The sequence below is a fragment of the Carcharhinus amblyrhynchos genome, chromosome 4 (genome assembly GCF_965287045.1).
Source record: "Carcharhinus amblyrhynchos chromosome 4, sCarAmb.v2.hapA, whole genome shotgun sequence".
Lineage (NCBI taxonomy): Eukaryota > Metazoa > Chordata > Chondrichthyes > Carcharhiniformes > Carcharhinidae > Carcharhinus > Carcharhinus amblyrhynchos.
In genome coordinates, this window is record NC_137327.1 from 112,484,092 (window position 1) to 112,497,839 (window position 13,748).

Consider the following 13,748-nt stretch of genomic DNA (forward strand, 5'->3'; position numbering starts at 1 on the left):
GTAGCACTTCAATATTATTCAGTCAATCAATACTGACATCAATTAACTCAGTGACTAAGTAGATAGTAATCAAAAACTACACCCTATTAGCAATGAGGATACTCAGCCACTCTGTTGAAGTCAAAGGCAAAATACTGCTGATTCTGGGATCTGAAACAAGAGAAAATGCTTGAAAATCTCAATAGGTCTGATAGCGTCTCTGGTGAGAGAATAGAGCCAACATTTCGAATCAAGATGACCTTTTGTCAGAGCTGGTTAAAGTCACTCTATTCTCAAAACACATCAAACTGCAACCAGCAGCTGACACAAAACCAACCAATCAGATTGGTCTTTATTGCGCGGTCATGTTTGCTTAATATTGACTGTTTGGAAAGTGAACCTGCATAATTTCTCGGCCTTTTGGCTAAGATCAAGTGTGGTATCGACGTGCTGTGCTTGGTTGAAGTCATTTGATTACATTTTAGCTTCATTTGAAGCAATTTTTAAAAGCGGCATCTCAGCCTTTTGGCTACGATGCAAATGAGATCAAGCCTTGGAGGAGGAGCTATGCTTACTCCATTCAGCTTGGATCACATAGAACAAGCCCAAGACAGGAGGTGAGAGCCCTGTCATGTCAACTTGGATCGGGATGTCTCAACTTGTTGAGGCTCTGAATTGGACTTAATTTGATTGAATTGGAACAAAAACAAAAAAAAAATGCAATTTGGATTCTGGGCCCCCTCTCCACTGGTGCGAAAGTGCACTGCAACTATAATGTTGACATTTTTTGATGGGGAAACATGTGGCGACAAAGTAAATACATCTTTCCCAACAGAGAACGGCAGTAATCCACTATTCAGCTCCAGTTATGGATACGCAGCCTCAAGAATCATCCATCCTACAAACAAATTATGAATTGACGCATTGCCTTGATGTGTGACACCTTGGCCATGCAAAAAAGACAAACTTACGGGCAGGGCTGCCACATTGTAATAAGGACATCTGAAGTGAACAGTATAGCTGGTACACAGATATCAGCGGATCTCCTTTACGGGCTAACGGCTGAAAGATTGGCTGGTGTTACACTGATATGAGACATTGCACTTTCAATTGAAAGTCATTCCTTTTAAAACATCCAGCAGCCTGATGCAGGCATGCACACATCTGCAGACTGTGCAAATGTTTCTAATGGGTATGGATTATTCAGTGAAATTAAAATTTGTGACCCCGTTGTAATTAATGAATTTTTGAGGATAAAATTGGCGATCAATTCATCTTCGGTGCCACGGCAACACTATTTGTAAAATCACAATTTTCTGACATAAGATATAGGCAGACTGAAGACATAATCAAGCAGCTGTTATCATTTTCTATGCATGCACACATACAAAATTACCAGACAGGAGAAATCCAACTGGTCATCATGTCTGCCCCCCAACTCCTGATGGCTGCAGCATTATGACAAACATTGCATTTTTGAAAGTGCAGATGGAACCTATTTTTTAAGCATTGTTGTGAATTTATAATCATCCCTTTCCTTTCCAGTGGTTTGCAATGAGCATCTCCTACAATTTGTTTTAGCATCTTCCCAACAACAAAGTTTACCAGGTTGACGAGTCTGATTTGTTCTCTCATTTGAAAATAGGACCTACTTGAGCTCGCTTCCAATCTAGACGCTCAACTCTACTGAACTCTTGAGGATACAGACAAGAGGCTCACGAAGCTCCTGTCCCATCTCAATCATCAACCATTAAAGGATTATTGTTTGGATCCGGAGTCCTATTGATATTCAGATTTCCTAACCCCATTAGTGACTAGGAATGAGCCAGAATACTCACTAGTATCCGGGATACACACAAGCATGCTATCATGGAACATGGTGGCACAATGGTTAGCACTGCTGCCTCACAGCAACCCCAAGAACCCGGGTTCAATTCCAATCTTGGGTCACTATCTGTGTGGAGTTTGCATGTCCTCCCTGTGTCTGCATTGGTTTCCTCCAGGTGTTCTGATTTTCTCCCAAAGATGTGCAGGCTAGGTAGATTGGGCATGTTAAATTGCCCTTAAGTGTCCAAAGATGTGTAGTTTAGGGGATTAGTGAGGTAAATATGTGGGTTTACAGGGATAGGATAGCAGAGTGATCTTGGGTAAGATGCTCTATCGGAGGGTCAGTGCAGGTCAATGGGCCAAATGACCTCCTTCATACTACAGGGATTCTATAATTCTATATTTTGTGATAAATTTACTAGCATTAAATCAAATAGCTCATTAGCGGGAAGCTGTTCGATCTGAGATGACTCCAGACAAGGTCTCCAAGGACACATCTCATGATACCTTGCTTGCTCATGACTGCTTTAGCTGGACACCCAACATAGCATGGACTTGTTCTCCATTCCAGATGACAACTTCAGCCTTACAAACAGCACAAAAGAAAACTGCAACAATGTACCAGACTGCTGCAGTAAAGCCCTATCTCGAGCTCAGTGATTCAGTCCGTGACTAGAACCTGTCAGCTCTGGATTAGTTCACTTATCTCACCAGCACACTCTCTTGAGCTGTCTATGTTGATGAAGGGATGCATGCACGAATTGCCAAAGCAAGTGTAGCTTTTGTCAGATTCTGAACATCCATATGGGAATAAAGAAGAGTAAGTCTGCCTCACAAACTGAAAGTCTATAGGGCAATAATCCTACCTACTGTGCATGTGAGACCTGGACTGCTTACCGGTGTCAAGTTTCAGAACTTTCACTTCAGCTACCTTCGGATCCTTCTGATGATCAGATAGTGGGATAAAATATCAGCGACTGAAGTGCTGACTCAAGCTGGAATCTCAAGCATCCATGCCATACTGAGGCAGTCGCAATTGAGTTTGGTTGATCATGTAGCCTGAATGCCTGGTACTCACTTACCATAGCAAATCTTCAATGGAGAGTTTGTGTCTGGGGTAAGCTCTCATGATGTTCAAGAGAATCATGACAAGGACGCACTACAGGATTCAAGTTTTGATAATGACTTTGAGTTCTGGGAGATATCCACCCACGATCACTGCACCCGACGTAACCAAATAAAGAATGATGTGGTCTATTTCGAAAGCAAGCACAAATCAGGTACAGAAAGAAAAGACAAGCAGAGGAAACCCCAACCCAACAATTCATCCAAAATTCAATTGTGTGCAATATCCTGTCCTATTGCAGCAGAAATCGCTGGGTGCAGAGCAGCCTTAGCAATCACCGATATACACAAAACACCTCAGCTGATGAATATGATCACTTTTGCCTCAAAGGATGAACAAGAAGCAACAAGAAAGAACCATTCCTAATCTATTCAAGATGACATTACTATCCATCTCAACATTCATTTTGCTGTTTATACAGTACAGGGCACATCATTCAAAACCTGGAACATAAGCATTATCTGCAGGAGTATAGACTGATGCTAGAAAAATATTTACTATCTCCACTATAACCTGAGGATCGATTTGAATCTGTAAATTATTAAACGTCATTATTTTCTTCAGTGAGGGTGTCAGAATTGATTGCAATGTACCTAGGCAGGGGAAGAGAAAATCAGACTTCCGATTATAATCCACTTTTAAGATAAACACAATAAACGCCAAGTGAGAAAACAGCCTCTAAGGTCTCATAATCTCCCATTTTTTACTCCCTGGCCTGAAGCATTAGGCAAGGTGTGAGACGGGCCATCAGCAATCATGGAATTTTGTCCCAGCATGCGTCAGCAATTTCAGGACAGAAGGGGATAAAATTAGCAAGGGAGAGGTTAAACGTTTTGGTCTCTTTCATGTGTGTGACAGGAAATATTCTTTCTTCCTCTTTGGACATGGATGAGTTGTAGTTTCATGGGCAAGAACTAACTAAGGCTGAAGGTAACACTGGACTTGTGATTCAAACATAAGAGACAAATGTTTCCTATTCTCTTTTCCACAACAATATCACGAGACTGCACAGAGCCCAGTTTTGTCACTGTGTCCAGAAAGCAAAGGCACCCAATTGTTGAAATGAAATGTAGCATCCTGGATTTTTTGCTGAAGAATGAGAGGTTGACACTTAACACAAGCTTCTGTTTACAAGTAAACAATGGCTACTTTAAAAGAGGAGAGGCAATGGCCGAATGGCATTATCACTAGACTATTAACCCAGAAACTCAGCTAATTTGTTCTGGGACCCGGGTTTGAATCTCACCACAGCAGATGGTGGAATTTGAATTCAATAAAAAAATCTGGAATTAAGAATCTACTGATGATCATGAAACTATTGTTGATTTTTGGAAAAACCACCAGGTTCACTAATGTACTTCAGAGAAGGAAATTTGCCGTTTTTACTTTATGTAGCCTATGTGTTACTCCAGAGCCACAGCAATGTGGTTGACTCTCAACTGCCCTTGGGCAACTAGGGGTGGGCAATAAATGCTGGTTTGCCATGTCCCACGAATGAATAAAGTTAAATCGGGATCATCTCCAAGAATTTATTTTCATTCAAATGTGAATCTTTCCCTGCATCCTTTCCATCAGCTCAAACCACATCAACTGTGGCTGCTTTTCGATGTCCAACAGAGCCTTAAATCAGCAATGAGGAGGTACAAAACTCTCTCTTTGATTTTTCCTCTCCTCTATTTAATTGAATGACAAAACCGAGGTTGGGAGTATAGCACCATAAGGAACTCAGATTCTTTGTTTACAATATGCATATGCTGGGTTTGTGCTTCTCCACCAGTATCATCACCTATACATCGATAATCTTTAATGTACACAGATCAGGAGTTACGGTAAAGACTACTCCAGGAGAATTGTTAAATAAAACATTGTGCAGTTAGGTATCCAGCTACATCCAGCGGTTGCCATGGTAACTGTCATTGATTAGTCAGTTAGGAGTTAAGAATTCTGATAATGAGATTGTCACCGTTTTCACACATTGGCAATCTCGTTATCAGAATTTCTAAATCCTGGTTGACTAATCAATGCTTGGCACCATAGCAACAGCCTGCTTCACTGGCTGGACACAACCCTTAACCATTTCCATTCTGGCTGCTAATCGCAGCCATGGCTGTGACCTTGACTGTTCATTTAATTAAATTCATACTTTGCTTAAATAAGCAGGTCAGTAAAATTTTATCCAGTTCACACAAGCTAGAAAAACACTTTTCTTCTGAAGTTTCTTCTTTACTTGATGTGCTAAAAAAAATAAATCAAGCAGCATCAATGTCCATTTGTAACTGCAACAACGGGAGAATTTAAAAAAAGGCTCCATGTCCTAAACACTACATTTTAAAACTCTGCATCAGGTCAAATCAGCATGCTGAGGTTTTGTTCTCTTCTCACCAGTGAATTTAGTATCAGGAAGGAGTACATCTTTGACCACCAGTTATGTGTATTATAAAGATCCTCTCATACTCTTATCAATGTATCTAAAAGCCATTTCAACTGAGTACCCACTGCTGCACTCATGTGACATTTCCAATTGCCATTTTAGCCATTCTTGTTACTTGGGAGAAAAGCTGCCAATTTAATATAGAATTCAGTGTTTTTTTTATATCTCTTGCTGTGGATTCGTGCCCTCAAGGATCTGAAGGTTGCCTAAATTAATTTCACTTCGAACCTTTACTGCCAGCTCAGCAGCGTGTTTAAATATATGTTGGATTAATTTGCTCTGCATTGAAATACTGGTACCAGAGGTGAAAGAACTGTACTCTTAACCCTCATGCTACCCTGCCCTGGGTTTGTTCATTTTGTACAGAAGATGAAGCCTCCACAACCAGTGTAAAATCCACCAGTAAGTGATAAGGTGAGTCCTCATAATAAACCGTAATGAGAGGCACATAGCAAAAATACTCGCCCTAATTTTCTGGGGAGCAGCAATCATTGTCAGAATGCTGCTCTGCTTATACTTTGACCTGCTTTGATGCTGCATTGCATTTCCTGTCGAGTTTTCTGAGCTCAGGTTCAACAGGAATATAGAGCATAACATCCTTCCAGCCATTCAGTCGCAAGGCTGAGGCGCCAACGGAAGATTCAATACAGCTTTTTTATGGCACCATATGGTAGGTTTAAAGGTCCGATGTGAGTTTTAGTGAATGGGTAGGGCAGATGAGGTAAGTGGGTAGACTGGGTGAGATGGTAGGTGGCTGAGATGACAGTGGGGTAAACTGGCAGGTGGGTGGGGTGAGTGGGGATTGTTGGATGGTAGTTAGCTTGAATCGGGTGAAGGTTGGGGTTAGCAGAATTGGAAAGGGTAGTCAGGTCAGGGATTAGTTAGGGGAGACCAACTAAGCAGCTGGGTGGTCAGGGTGAGGAAGTTGTGTCGGGGGGGGGGAGCCAAAGGGTGGGAGGGGATAGTCAAAGGGGTGTTGCGAGGGGTAGTTGGATAGGTGGGTCAGGAGTCAGGAGAGTAGTTGGGTGTCAGTACATGATTTGGTGGTTTTTCTGGAGTTACCTAGATGTTAGACTAGATTTTAATTTATCTAATGGTTCCTGGGTAACTCTCCAGGCAACTGAATCAGAATTGTCCTTTGTCTCCAACTCCAAGTTAAAGTTGGAGACATTTGTGTGGGTCTCGGGAAGCTGGGGTATCGCCCGTCAGAAATTGAAACTTTTCAGAGGTCAGCATGGTAGGACTGCCTTGAAATCCGGCATGCACCTTGGGTCATGTGTCCAGTCTCTGTCAATCTGGAGACTACCTCAAGGCTAAGTCACAAATCAGGCAGGGGAGGCAGCAGATGGACTGTTTCATCTTGATAATTGCTGCTGAGGTATCTTTTTCCAAAAATGGAGTAGCATCAGTTCTGTACAGTAACATGTAAAAATGGGCCACTCTCTTAGAAGATAGATGTAGGCAATTGATTTACAGTTGAGAGATTTTTTATTCTTATTCGTCCGTTATGGGAGATGACAAAAGCACAGCACAGGTAGCTATGCCAAAATTTGGGCACTTTGGGGACAGAGTTGCACATACTCTAACTCACATTGGGGGTGAATCTCTGATCTTGCTGCACTGTTAGTAGATCATGTCGGTCCTGGAGAATAGCACCCAGGCCTAAAAATCCATTTCGCACCTGGGGCTATATAGTTTGTGATTCTGCTAGCTCCTTTTTAATGCACGAACCAGATTGCAGACAGAAAGGACACAAATCTGATTGACATATTTAAATATGCATTGCCTATTCAAATTCCAGCACATGAAATTTACTGGCCTTTGAGTGCGGCACGTTAACGACAAGAATCACTATTGGTCTCCATTAGTTGGGGGACTTGGAGGCCACTGAAGCCCCCAGTGGTTGGGACACGGCTGGGCCCTACCCAGCAAACAGTGCTCACCTGGCACATATGGGGTGGCATGTGGAGGGTCTTGAGTTCTTGATAGGTATGCATGTTGGTGTTTGGGCAGAAGAGCCCACTGGAAGGGTCCTAATGACCTGATATAAGAACATAAGAACATAAGAAATAGGAGCAGGAGTAGGCCATCTAGCCCTTCGAGCCTGCCCCGCCATTCAATAAGATCATGGCTGATCTGTCGTGGCTCAGTTCCACTTTCCCGCCCTCTCCCCATAACCCTTAATCCCCTCTCTTATCAAAAACCCATCAACCCGCGTCTTAAAAATATTTAGCGAGGCAGCCTCCACCACTTCAACGGGTAGAGAATTCCAGAGATTCACCACCCTTTGAGTGAAGAAGTTCCTCCTCAACTCCGTTCTAAACCGCCCCCCCCTTTATCTTGAGGCTGTGCCCCCCTAGTCCTACTGTCCTTCAACCCATGTCAGGGAGGGGCTGGTGGAACATTCTGTCAATGAAATGGGGTGGTGGCGGGGGAGGGGGGGGGTTGCTGGCGGTGGAAGGTCCCGATGTCCATGAGGTGAGGAAGGGGGTCTCCCAGACTCTCAGTGCATTCTGATATCAGAGTGCCCAAGCGCTCAGAAACTGAGTTCACTCTCCAAACAAGTGACTGAGCATGGGTGGATTGCAGTACAGCACGCATCTGAGAGATTAGTACATATTACTCCATTATTCTCTCCTTCATGACACTTCGAAATTATTTGGAGTATTCTACCCAGTATGTCTGACAAGGGTCTGCTGAGCATTGGCACTGGTATAAAGACAGCAAAAAATAATAGTCTGTTCCCCAGTATTGAAGTCCCACACTGGGGAAAGCACAGTACGGGACAACAAGTCCTTTCTGCAGAACCAGTTTCCACTGAAAGCTACCTGCATGAAATAAGGACTGAACAAGGGACATTGAGGAAAAGCACAGCAATACTTATCCAAATCACTTATTTTTTTCCACTCATCTTTATCTGTGTTGAGATGCTCATTTTCTGTAGTATTTTCCTTTATCATCAACAGAAAACTCTCCTTTCCAAGAGAGGCTCATTTCCAATCTGTTATCTGCCAAGCTAGCAGGCCTCCGCCAGAAGTGTTCCTTGACTAGGGATTTGATTCTGTTGCCTCTGATTTTAATCAACAAGTCAAAATGTGTTGGTGATCAAGCAATGATAGCCCTGAACTGTATTATTTCCAACCCCTTTGTCCTTCTCCCATTTTAATTTCCACCATCTCTCATTTTAAAGATTTTTTTCAGTTTATTAAAAAAAAGGTAATGAAAGTTTGGTGCTCTTATCAATTATGTTTACTTCATTTCAAATTTCCTTGTCTCCCTTTGTTTTACCTTAAAGTCAGCAAATAGCTAGCACCACCCAAGTACTGACAGGGTTCTTCGTGGTGCCAACTGTAGCTCAATTGGCGACACTCTTGCCTCCAAGTCTGAGAGTTCAATTCTCACTCCAAGCACAACCCTGACCGCCCTCTGATTCTTGCAGAACCAACAAGTTAAAGGGTGCCACCAGAAGGGACATCTTAGCCCAGCAGTGCACTCCTTCTACACTGACTCAGACCCCTCCCAATCAGATTTGCTTTTACTTTTGTTTTGAGCCAGTGCCATGGTACAGCAAATAGTCATTCTTCACTTTTATTTCCAAATGCGATTTGACGCTCCCTCACTCACAGTCCATGTGCCAGATAACCTCACAATGAGAAGATAGAGCTTCCTTCTGTTGTTCTTCGTCCTGTCCCAATAATCCTGGATCCCATAGTTGTTGTGGTAGATATTCCCCCCACTCTTTTCAAATCCATCACTTGTGACAAGTCTATGCCCCATGTGGACATCCGCCCACCCCATCTGGAGGCTGTCCATATGGTCACCTACTGAGATGAACACCTGCCGCCAGAAGAGCCTCACCTTTATCATGTTTTTCCTATTTACAGGCTGAAGCTGCCTCTAGTTACTATCATCATGCTAACTGCAGCCCAATACCAAGCCCAGGGACTGCAACTTGAGGCAACCCTGTACACTAAACTGTCTTTGTTATCTCCGGAGCACTCAGCCCCTTACCCCTCCCTACAGCTACAGTTTACTATGCTCCCAATGATTGGTCCTGCTGCATGCCTTCTACACCCCTGAACTGTCTCGTAGCTCTGAATTCTGACTACGTGGTCCTTGGAGTGCCTGTATTCTCTGACCCTTTCTACATCACCTCAGGAGTGTCTGTACTCTAACTCCTGACTGCAAGGACTTGGACTTTCAGAGTCCCCGCTGTCATGAAGATAAAGGATTGCTGTGTCCCCTCCCAAACTATCCCCTTCCCCAACTGGTCTATGTGTGACTCATCTTCTATGTGCCATTCTAACTAATCTCCCCCCTTCTCCTATTAAAGAGTCTGTGCGCATACCCTGCCTGTCTAAAATGTGTTATCCTTTATGACTGCCCTTGTTTGTTAATGTTTGATATACCCTTGTCAACCTCCAGCTTCCTACCCTTTGGCCTATCCTCAGCCATCCATTGTTCCTCATCCTCCTCCACCCCTTCCCCCACTTAGAGTCTTCCCTCCACACTGTCCCCCTTGTATTCGCCCTTCCACCATCACAGCCCATCTTCCCCATTGTGCTCATGATCCATCTCCCTGTCACACCTTACACCTGGTCAAAATGTTTGTGTCTGAAAGTAAAGTTCTGCCTGAGCACCACTATACTGGTGAGCTACTTCACAGCTCCAGGGACTTGGTTCGATTCCCAGCTTGGGTCACTGTTTGTGTGGAGTTTGCACATTCTCCACGTGTCTGTGTGAATTTCCTCCGGGTGCTCCGGTTTCCTCCTAGAGTCCAATGATGTGCTGGTTAGGTTGATTGGCCTTGCTAAAATTGCCCCTTAGTGTCCTGAGATGCATAGGTTAGAGGGAATAGTGGGTAAAATATATAGGGATATGGGGGTAGGGCCTGGGTGGGATTGTGGTTGGTGCATACTTGATGGGCCAAAGGGCCTCTTCCTGCACTGTAGAGTTCAATGGTTCTATGATACACATTGGTGGCCTTGTGTTGTGCCAACCATTGGGAGCAGAAGACTTCTGCACTCCCCAACTGCAGTACAGTACTGGTCAATGTCTGAAAGTGGAGGCCACAGCACAGGGGCAAAATTATGGACAACATCAGCAAAGAACAGAAGCAAATCAACCCTACAGCCCCAGCAGTGTGATGTTCATCACAGGATTGGCACAGCGCTATGCCAGGTAGGCTGTGCATTTTGAACTCATTGCAAAAGTCACAAGCAAATGGAGGTCTGCTTTGCGTGCACCACTCATTCTCAAATGGGCTTCAGACATATGTAATTTTATGTTGGCATGATGCAAGATTGGAAGGCGTGAGGAGGTTCTGGCGAGGAGCTATTTTAATGAGCAGTCATTAGATGTTAATGAATGCAAATGATGCTCATGTCACTGGTCAGCACAATAACTGATCGGCTCTTGGAGAATTGCAAGTTGTTTCTATGCCAGTGGGTTCTGAATTTTGAAACATACCATTAAATTCTCCACTGCCACGCACCATAAAACACGCCACAGTGAGGAAGGGAGAACTCCCCCAGTGGGTCTGGCAGCAGTTGTAGAGGCAGAAACAGAGTTAATGCTTCGAGTCCTTCTTCAGAAGAGTCATACTGGACTCTCATAAATACTTAATAAAAATCTGGTTTTATACGTCCAGAGTTAGGTCCTAATATGACAAGCTTCCTTACTGATGTCTAAACAACTATTCATTAAAATGTGTTTTATGCCTCTTTACAACCAGAAGGCTGGAAAGCGCCCAGTATAAAAATGAGGGCAGCATGGTGGCACAGTGGTTAGCACTGCTGCCTCACAGCACCAGCTTGGATCACTGTGTGGCGTTTGCAAGCCCTCCCATGTTTGCGTGGGTTTCCTTCTGGTGCTCCGGTTTTCTCCCGCAGTCCAAAAGACAAGCTAGTTAGGTGCATTGGCCATGTTAAATTCTCCCCTCAGTGTACCCGAACAGGTGCCGGTGTGTGGCGACTTGGGGATTTTCACAGTAAGTTCATTGCAGTAAGCCTACTTGTGACAATAATAAATAAACTTTAAACTTTTTCCTAGAACTTGCATTGAATTTCATCAGAAAAGGTCATGGACATAATGGTCAGAGAGATAGCGAGGTCAGGGTGAAAAATTAAAATGGGCAAAGGGAAATTTGAGTTAGGATTGAACTGAACTGTTCTATTAAAAAATTTACTTGGAAAACATTTGAATCAGTCAAATAAAATATTTCATAAAATGGAAATCCTTGCAGAGTTGTCCTTATCCATATCAGATACTTCTCACTATTTGAAGCAAGACATCAAGTAGTATTAACTCCGTCTATAATCACTGCAGATTAACTAACACTCACTGAAAGAAAATCGCTTGTTAATGGGTTGTTTTCACATATTGCAGCACTTTTAAAAGATTAAGCTACCCTGAACACCACCACCACATTTAAATTACTGCACTGAAATGCTTGCTGAGTTTAGTAGGCTCCGCTTTGTACAAAAAAAAGCCATCTAATTCCGTAACTAAATGTGAACAGTACTAAAAGGCAAACAAAGATTGTAGCAGGAATATCTCTGTGGGCAAAGGTTTAGTGTCATGGGTTATTTTTGTAGGATGTAAACCCTTGAATCGTAGCACCAGTTTATTTCTCGTCAAGTTAAGACTAAGGGATTTATGGTCACAGCTGATCCACAGAGAAAGACGACTATGGTAATTACATGAATAGAGCAGCAGGAATTCTGGAATTCTAAAATACTGCAAACATTCGGCAACTATTGGTTTTCAATCACCAATGTCAAATGAATTCTTATTTTGTAACATATACTAAAAGGACTGAATATCCAAGTCAGTTCAGGACAATCCGTAATTCCCCTACTCAGTTGGTACCTGGCTGCATCTACGCCTTGAACTAAAAGGATTGACTATAAAATACAACTGTATTCAAGTCATGCATGATTCATGCCCCATCTTCATCCTCTAATCCTACCCCCTTCCAATTCTGCTGACAGTGGTAACTCAAATTGAGAAACAAATTAATGGGTGCCAATGGCCCCTCTGGTTCCAAATTCCAAATATATTTTTCACACAAATGTCTAGATGAAAAGTCATGAAGATGTGGTTATCACAATCAAAAGCAACATTGAAATAAATTAAAAGAAAATATTATTTATTTAGTATCTTTTACCTCAGAAATCCCAAAGCATTGTTGGCAATGAACTGTAGCCATTGCTGTAATGTGGGAAACTTGCCAGCCAATTTACATATAGGCATAATAAATAACATTGGAAATAAATGGCGAGGGACATCTGTTTGAGGTGTTGTCGGTAAATTATCAGCACTTATACATTTCTCAAAGTTTAATCATTGTATCTAAATAGGGCATCACATCTTGGTTTGATTACTTGACCTTCAACTAAACCCAACAGCACCAGGCTAATTCAACACTTTCATATATTGGTTAAAGGTGCATTAACATCTGATCTACAACAAATTTCCAGCTTGTTGTAGGATATTGTTGATTTGCTTGTAGCCTTGGTCAAAAATCAGGAATGACGGGGCGATTACTGCATCAGCAACACTTTCACTGCAAAGTCATCATAAACTCACTAACCACCAATATCCTCTGGCATATTGCAATAGTTTGCTAAATCAACTTTATAAAAGGTATTTTTAGCTTCCATTTCTACCACTGCTCACAAACCAGAATCTAGTTGTACTTGCACGGAAAACCAATACCTGAAAACTGAGCAGAAGTTTCTGATAGTGTAAAGATGCATCACCTTATCCATATATCTTAGTGTATTAGATGATGTGCCAAACTAAAAATGGCTAAAAGCTTAGATATTTAATATGGCTTGAACATATGCAATTTCCAAAACAGATTTGAAACTGTTCAACATTTATGTTGTGCCTTTAATCTAGGAAAATAACCCAATGAATTTCAGGGTCATGGTCAGAAGAAAATAATTTTTAACAAACCAAAGGGATGGTCAAAAGCTTTGACAAGGAGGTGAATTAAAAGGAGTCTTAAAGGAAGTGATCAACCAAGTGTCCAGGCAACGAGAGTAGCTTGGAAGAACTGGGTATCAACGTGTACATGGGAACAGACACCTGGGCCGGAATTTCCAAAGGACCACAGGGTCAAGACTTTGTGTGGGTAGGAATTAAAATTATAACTCTGGAGGTTATCTCGGCAATCTGATTCTTCTGGTAGTTTTATATTTTCAGTGGGCTAGCAGGGAAGGAGGAATGGGAAACCATCTTGCCCCCAATTAGTGACCCCTGAAACTCCTCACGGAGCACATTCAGGACTTCGTCCACTCAAATTTGGGGATTTTCTATTCTTTTTTCGGGTGAGCTTAAAAAATCTTGTGCATGTTAAAGCTATATTTTGCCACAGGG

At 42.5% G+C, this 13,748-nt stretch overlaps 1 non-coding gene across 1 annotated transcript; it reads left to right on the forward strand.

Annotated features, from left to right (window-relative positions):
- Window positions 1-383: 383 nt before the first annotated feature.
- On the forward strand, window positions 384-582 carry LOC145342799 (U2 spliceosomal RNA). Its single transcript, XR_013886643.1, has one exon. It is a non-coding gene; the product is annotated as a U2 spliceosomal RNA (small nuclear RNA).
- Window positions 583-13,748: the final 13,166 nt, after the last annotated feature.